This window comes from Apium graveolens, chromosome 1 (assembly GCF_009905375.1).
Source record: "Apium graveolens cultivar Ventura chromosome 1, ASM990537v1, whole genome shotgun sequence".
In the NCBI taxonomy this organism is placed as follows: Eukaryota; Viridiplantae; Streptophyta; class Magnoliopsida; order Apiales; family Apiaceae; genus Apium; species Apium graveolens.
This window is the reverse complement of record NC_133647.1, coordinates 84,066,102-84,072,952: the sequence shown is the minus strand read 5'-3', so window position 1 is coordinate 84,072,952 and position 6,851 is coordinate 84,066,102.

Genomic DNA, 6,851 nt, shown 5'->3' with positions numbered 1-6,851 from the left:
AAGTACCTTGTTTAATGAAATTTGCGCAAGCAATGGTATAGTTCATGAGGTTACTCGACCATACACATCTGAGTCGAATGGGGTGGCTGAATGAAAGAACAGAACTTTTGAAGACATGATTAATAGTATGCTAATTAATTCTGGGTTTCCTAAGTACATGTGGGGAGAGGCACTGAATACGGCTTGCCATATTCTGAATAGAGTCCCTCTGAATTATATGATTATATGGACAAGACACCATATGAATTATGGTGAAAGCGTAGGACAAGTTTGAGTTATCGTTGTGTGGGGGGTGCCATGCTAAGGTGCTTGTCCTTGAACACAAGAGAAAGAAACTGGGTCCGAAAACTGTTGATTGTATCTTTCTGGACTATCTTGAAACCACAAATGCTATGAGATTTTTAGTATTAAAATCTGACATAGATCGTATTGTGGTGAATACGATAGTTGAGTTTCGCGATGCAACTTTCTTTGAGGAAGTATTCCCTATAAAGACTGGTATACCTTTGGGTTGTTCTGAGGATGATCCCAGTCACACATCGAGTTCTATTCCTGATCATGTGGAAAAGATGACAATTATGGGGGTGGATCCTTGTAATATCTCTACTCCTAACGAAGTAGAGGAACCTAGAAGGAGCAAGAGTGCAAAGGTAGTCAAGGACTTTGGAAGTGACTTTATCACTTACAATGTCGAGGATGAGCCTTTAACTTTCCGTCAAGCCATGGATTCTTCGGAGTCAAGGCATTGGAAAGGTGCTGTAAAGAGTGAAATTGACTCAATTGTTTCAAATGGAACATGGAGTCAGTTGATCTCCCTCCTGGGTGTTCTACTATTAGATATAATTGGATCTTCAAGAGGAAGCTAAACCCTGATGGTTCAATAGATAAGTACAAGGCTAGGCTAGTTGCTAATGGCTTTAGGCAAAAGGAAGGCATTGATTATTTTAGTACATATTCTCCAGTTTCCCGAATGACAACAATTAGAATGCTTATTGGATTGGCTTCTGTACATGGTCTTATCATCCATCAAATGGATGTAAAGACAGTTTTTCTTCATGGTGACCTTGAAGAAGAGATTTATATAGATCAGCCTGAGGGTTTTGTTGCTTCTGGTAATGAGAGGAAAGTATATAGACTAGTCAAGTCCATCGATCGCCTTAAACAAGTACCTATAGACTGGCATAAAAAGTTTGATGAAACTGTTTTAGACTTCGAGTTTTTAGTTAATGAATGTGACAAGTGTGTCTACTATAAGGTTAGAGGTAATGACTGTGTGATCGTGTGCTTGTATGTAGATAATATCTTGTAGTTTGGAACCAATATTGAGATTATTAACGAGATAAAGAGTTTCTTGAAGAGGCACTTTGAGATGAAGGATATGGGTGAGGCTAGTGTGATTCTTGGGATCATATTGACTCAGTCGACTGATGGAATAACTTTGTCACAGTCTCATTATATAGAGAAATCTATACTTAAGAAGTACGGTTATTCAAATTGTAGAATCGCTAGTACACCATATGATTTAAAAGTTTCCTTAGTCAAGAATAGTTCAGGAGTTCTCGTGTCTCAGTTAAGGTATTCTCAGATTATTGGGAGTTTGCAATATCTCACTAATGTGACTAGGCCAGATATTTTTTATTTTGTGTCTAAGTTGGCTAGATATACAAGTTGTCCAAACAAGACGCATTGGGAGGCACTGGATATAGTTCTTAGATATCTGAAGGGAACTGTTTCCCTTGGCTTGCATTACCGGAGATTTCCGGGGGTACTCGAAGGGTACAATGATGCAAGTTGGATAGCTAAGAAATATGGTTCCAATGGAGTGATTGGATATGTGTTTACCCTTGCGGGTGGAACAGTGTCCTGGAAGTCTTCTAGGCAGACTTTGATTACTCGGTCTACTTTTAAGGCTAAGTTATGTGCACTTGATGCCACGGGGACGGAGGCTGAATGGTTACATGGACTCATGAGTATGTTACATGTAGTAAGCAAGCCGCTTCCTGCCATTTCTGTTCATTGTGATAGTCGTACAAGTATTGACAAAGTCAGAAGTGTAAAGTATAATGCTAAAACAAAAGGACACATCCAAGTTAGACTAAAGTCTATAAGGGGTCCTGTGTCTGATAAGATTATTTTATAGAGTTCATAGGAACTCAGGATAATATAGCTGATACGCTGACTAAAGGGCTTGAGCATGCTATAATCCTTAAGTCGAGGTTGGGGATGGGACTGATAACCCGTCATAATTCATCAACAGCGGGAACCCAATACACCTGAGAGGAGATCCCTCGAAGTGTATTCAATATGGTAATAAGAAGTTGTAAGGATGAATTGGTAGTACCTCTACCATATACATTTAGATACTTATATATCTAAGTCTATCCCATGTAAACCTTAAGAGGTACTTGGACTGCTAGTTAGCAAGAATTTTAACAAACTCTAATTATAAAAGTTTGGGATCAGGATTTGATAAATTCTGATGGACCAAATACTGTGTTAGAATTTGTAAACTCTAAATGGGGTCAAGTCGAAAGACGGGATGTTAGTAGTACATCTTTAGAGATGCCCAGCTAAGCGAATGCAATTGTGTGGTCATAATTAAAGGAAATGGTTATTCCTTAAAGCATTCGACGAACAAGATCGAGACAAGACCATAACGTCTCAAAGCCGTAGATCTATACCATAGCCTTTTGACTTTTCGTCTTTTATGGAGTGTGGTTACACTAAACGGATAGAGATTCAAGGTGAAACATTCCATCTATATCCGGTAGCCATCGAAGTAGGGGACTTAGGAGGGTTCAAACTAGGAAGGGTACCGACTCTGAAAAACAAGTCATGATAAAATCTGATATGCATTTCTGTATGTATTTGTGGGGGATTGTTAGAAAATGGAAATTTGAGGACACATGTAATATGTCTTTTTGATGTAATTTCCGGTTAATAACTAGTGGAGGTTGTTCCTTGCTATAAGGACATTAACTTTTATATTTGGATCTAAGACATTTTCTTAGTGAAATCCATGTAGAAATAAGAGCAAGAATGCTTATTTGTATAAGAGTTGTTTCAGTTTTAGCTGAGAAACATATTGTGAAATTTATGCAATGTTCAGGACCTGAGGTTAGAGGTTCAGGGCCTGATGATGTGCCGAAATAAGTTTCTGCAATGTTCAAGGCCTGAGGTTGGAAGCTCAGGACTTGATGGTATGCTGAAAATATTTCTGCAATGTTCAGGGCCGAGGCTAGATGTTCAGGTCCTGAGGTGCTGAAAAGTTTTGGTTTATTTAGGGCATGAGGCTTATGCCCAGGGCCTGAACTGGAAGCCAATTGCTAAAACTATATAAACATGTTTTGTGTAAATAAGTATATTATATATTAATATTTGAGTGAGGATTATTATTATTTTAATAATAATAATAATAATTAGACTCTTATACAATATATAATAGATCAGATTACATACGTTACTTTTGTAAAGAAGAGCAAAAGTTGAAGTGTGTGAAAATCTGGGAGGGAGATAGATTGGTGAAAATAGATAGAAACCCTAGAATATCATCTCTCTGGCTCTCTCCTACATATACATACATATATTCATTAATTTTCTTGGTGAATTGAGGTGCTGGTCGTTGTTGAGCCTTCTCATATCTGTGAACGGATCGCTCTGAGCTGTTTTATCCTGGAAGTGATATTGCGGCAACCCATCACAGCGTAAGTGGGGGAAAATCTCTTCAAGAATAGTCAACTCTTCTCGAGGGCTTGGCGACTCATCTGATTCTCTAATTCTGATAAAGCTTCATACAACTAAGTGATTTTCTCTAATTTTTTGTTCAATTCGGTCTCTAATTATATATTATTTGTGCCTTCGTGTTTGTTTCGTTACTTGGTTGAATTTTCATGTTCTTGTTAATTTATTATATATAACTGTCCCATTGTTGCGCGTAGTGTTAGTTCTATTTAGAATTATACTCAACACCTATTGGGTCACACACAAAGAATGCTTGAAGTATTATTTAATTTAAATTGGATTTAAATTAAATTAAAGTAATTTGAATTATTTATAATATAAATTAAGTTTGACTTAACCAATAAGATAAATAATGATATTCAAATTTACTAATATTATTATGAAATTTATTTCTTAAATAATTACGTGAGACTTCATTATAATACAAATAGGAATTTAGAATTAATAATAACTCCTAATTAGTTAAGAGTTATAATTCGTTTATCTACCTTCTATATAATATCTCTTGTGGGGCTGATTTCGTATGTAAGACTTTTACTAAAACCCTATCCACCTAGAGAGAAGATGAAGAGAGCAAGAAAACACGACTTTGTGCTAGTACACATCCAATCCTTGCGTTCAAGTATTCGTGTGGATTCTGATAAAGCGTAGATCACCATAGCGGGATGCGTGGTGATTGAACAAGCTTTGGATCTCCATTAGTCAACCAATTTGTAAAGCTTCTTAAGGTAAACAATCTAATCTACGAATTAAATATATGTTTTTCGCATGGATCCGGCGGTGGGTTTCAATTTTATTCTGATTTTAATTCAATTTTACATCATTTCCGTTGTGTTTATGTGCTCAGAACCCTTCACTAGCTTGCTTACCAACTTTGTGAAAGTTGATTTTGTTTGGTAGTAATATATGCTTAGGTTGATGTGCTTGATTCTTTACTCTTAACAAATGTTTATGATGACCGAGGCATTCTGGAGATAGAAGTTGGTATCGAAGCAAGTCAGTATCTACAAACACTTAAAGTGAAGGGGAAGAAAACAACTCTATTTTACAAGGATCCAAATATTCAAGCTTTTGATTTTGAGGTGAGTAGAAGAATATTTGAAAGCAATAATTCTGGAGTCGATATGGAATAGCTTAGGCTTATGGAGGAAGAATTCAAATCAATGAAATCAACAAATATTGATGTTATCTTACCTTATAAAGATGCTCCTAATAGTAGACCTACAAAAGGAGTAGTGCTCAAAGAGGTCAGTCAAACTGATGCTGAAAGGCCTTTAAGGTCTCAAGCAATTTTAAATGCCGACAGGAGTTGTAAGGGGAAAGAGAAGATTGGTGAGAAATCAAAGCCAAAGCTTAGAGCAAAATCCAAGAAGAAATCAACATCTAAAGTTTCAAAATCTCAAACACTGATAGATCCAATCTATTCAGTAGTTATAGCTTATGATGGTGCTGATGAAGAGAAGATTCAAAAAGAAGAAGCCAATCAGTCTCACAAGAGAATAAAGATGATTTTTGGAGCTGATTGGGCTGAAAAATTACAACCGATACCAACTTCTGACAGTGCTCAAGTTGATGAAGAAAAAATTGTTGAAGCTCAACCAGTCACAACCACTGTTACTACTCAAGTTGTTGACAGTTCAAGTAAAACACAAGCTGATTTCACAAATCCTGATTCAAAAAATTTAAACCCTGATATGCCAGAATTGACTTTAAAAGAAAAGAAGAAGCTACTATAGGGAAGCAAAATACATGCACAAGATCTATAGTGGAAACTCTCAGTCTAGAAGAACTGGTAGAAGAAGTTGCTTGGGACTTCCAAATGCTGATACTTATGTTGTTGATGCTTTAATTCTAAGGGAACCTAGAAATCTGACAGGAATTCGGAATAATACAAAGCTTGAAGATTTACAAAAAATTGTGTCGATACAAATTGTGAATGATAGAATTTGTGAAAAGATGATTTATTTTATGGAGTCTAAAAAAAGGTTAAGGCTTACTCAAGAGTAGTTGAAGAACAAACCATGGCAGAAGTTGGAATTTATCACTACTTTACTCAAGTTAACCAACTCTATTACTGCTAGATGGTCCGAACTTATAAAGAACTTGGTATACATGAAGCAGAAAGAAATGATATACAAGTCCAATTACATTTCAAAGTTTATTGATAAATCTGGTTATAATGTTGATATGCCTATTAGAGGAGACACTGTGGTTAATTCTCTAGGAAGAGAAGTTTTTACTTTTAATCTTGATGGTAAAGAAGTTGGATTCTTGGAACTGGAAGACTTGTCACTTGGAAGATCTAAGTTACATGATCTCAAAGCTGCTGTTTATTAGAATGATGAATCTACAGAAGAGTTTATCAAACGGAGAATGGAAATGTATGGAAATGTTTTTGAAGATATTCTACTCAAGAAATTCCTTGATAAAGCTACTGATTGTATCATATTTCAAGACTGAAGTTAAAGTCTGAAGACACTGATTGTAAGATAGTTTATTTGTTTGTATTTCTACATGTAGATAGTTTTGACATCATCAATATGGAACTTTTCCATAATAACGTAATGCACAAGTTGAGGGAGATTGTTAGAATAAATTGATGATATCAGCATATAAACTATCAGAGTTTATTTATCAGTTTTGATATCAGTATTTAGCATAGGTGACGTCATCAGCAATTGTCATTAGCATTTGCTGATCAGTATTTGACATTAGCATTTGGTCATTTCAGCTGAAAGTCAGGAGATATCGAAGAAGGAAAGGAATTGCAGAATACATTTCGATGTAGGACTTTACTTATTGTAGCAATCAATACATTGATATGTTTTTGGATTCATTATTGTAATAGAATAGGATTTCTTATTGATTGTGTAGCTGTGCAGTATATAAGCACATAGTAGGTTTACATTATATGTGTCGTGAATTGATATATCTTTTATGTAACCTAACATCTCTCAAGGATTATTGTTCATCCTTTGAGAGTGTAGTTTTGTAATCAGTTTTTATCAGTTAATATAAAAACTGTTTCATTCTGTTCAGTAATTAATTCGATTTGTTTGCATAAATTGTATTCACCCCTCTATAGTTGGATTACAGACCTAATAAAGTAT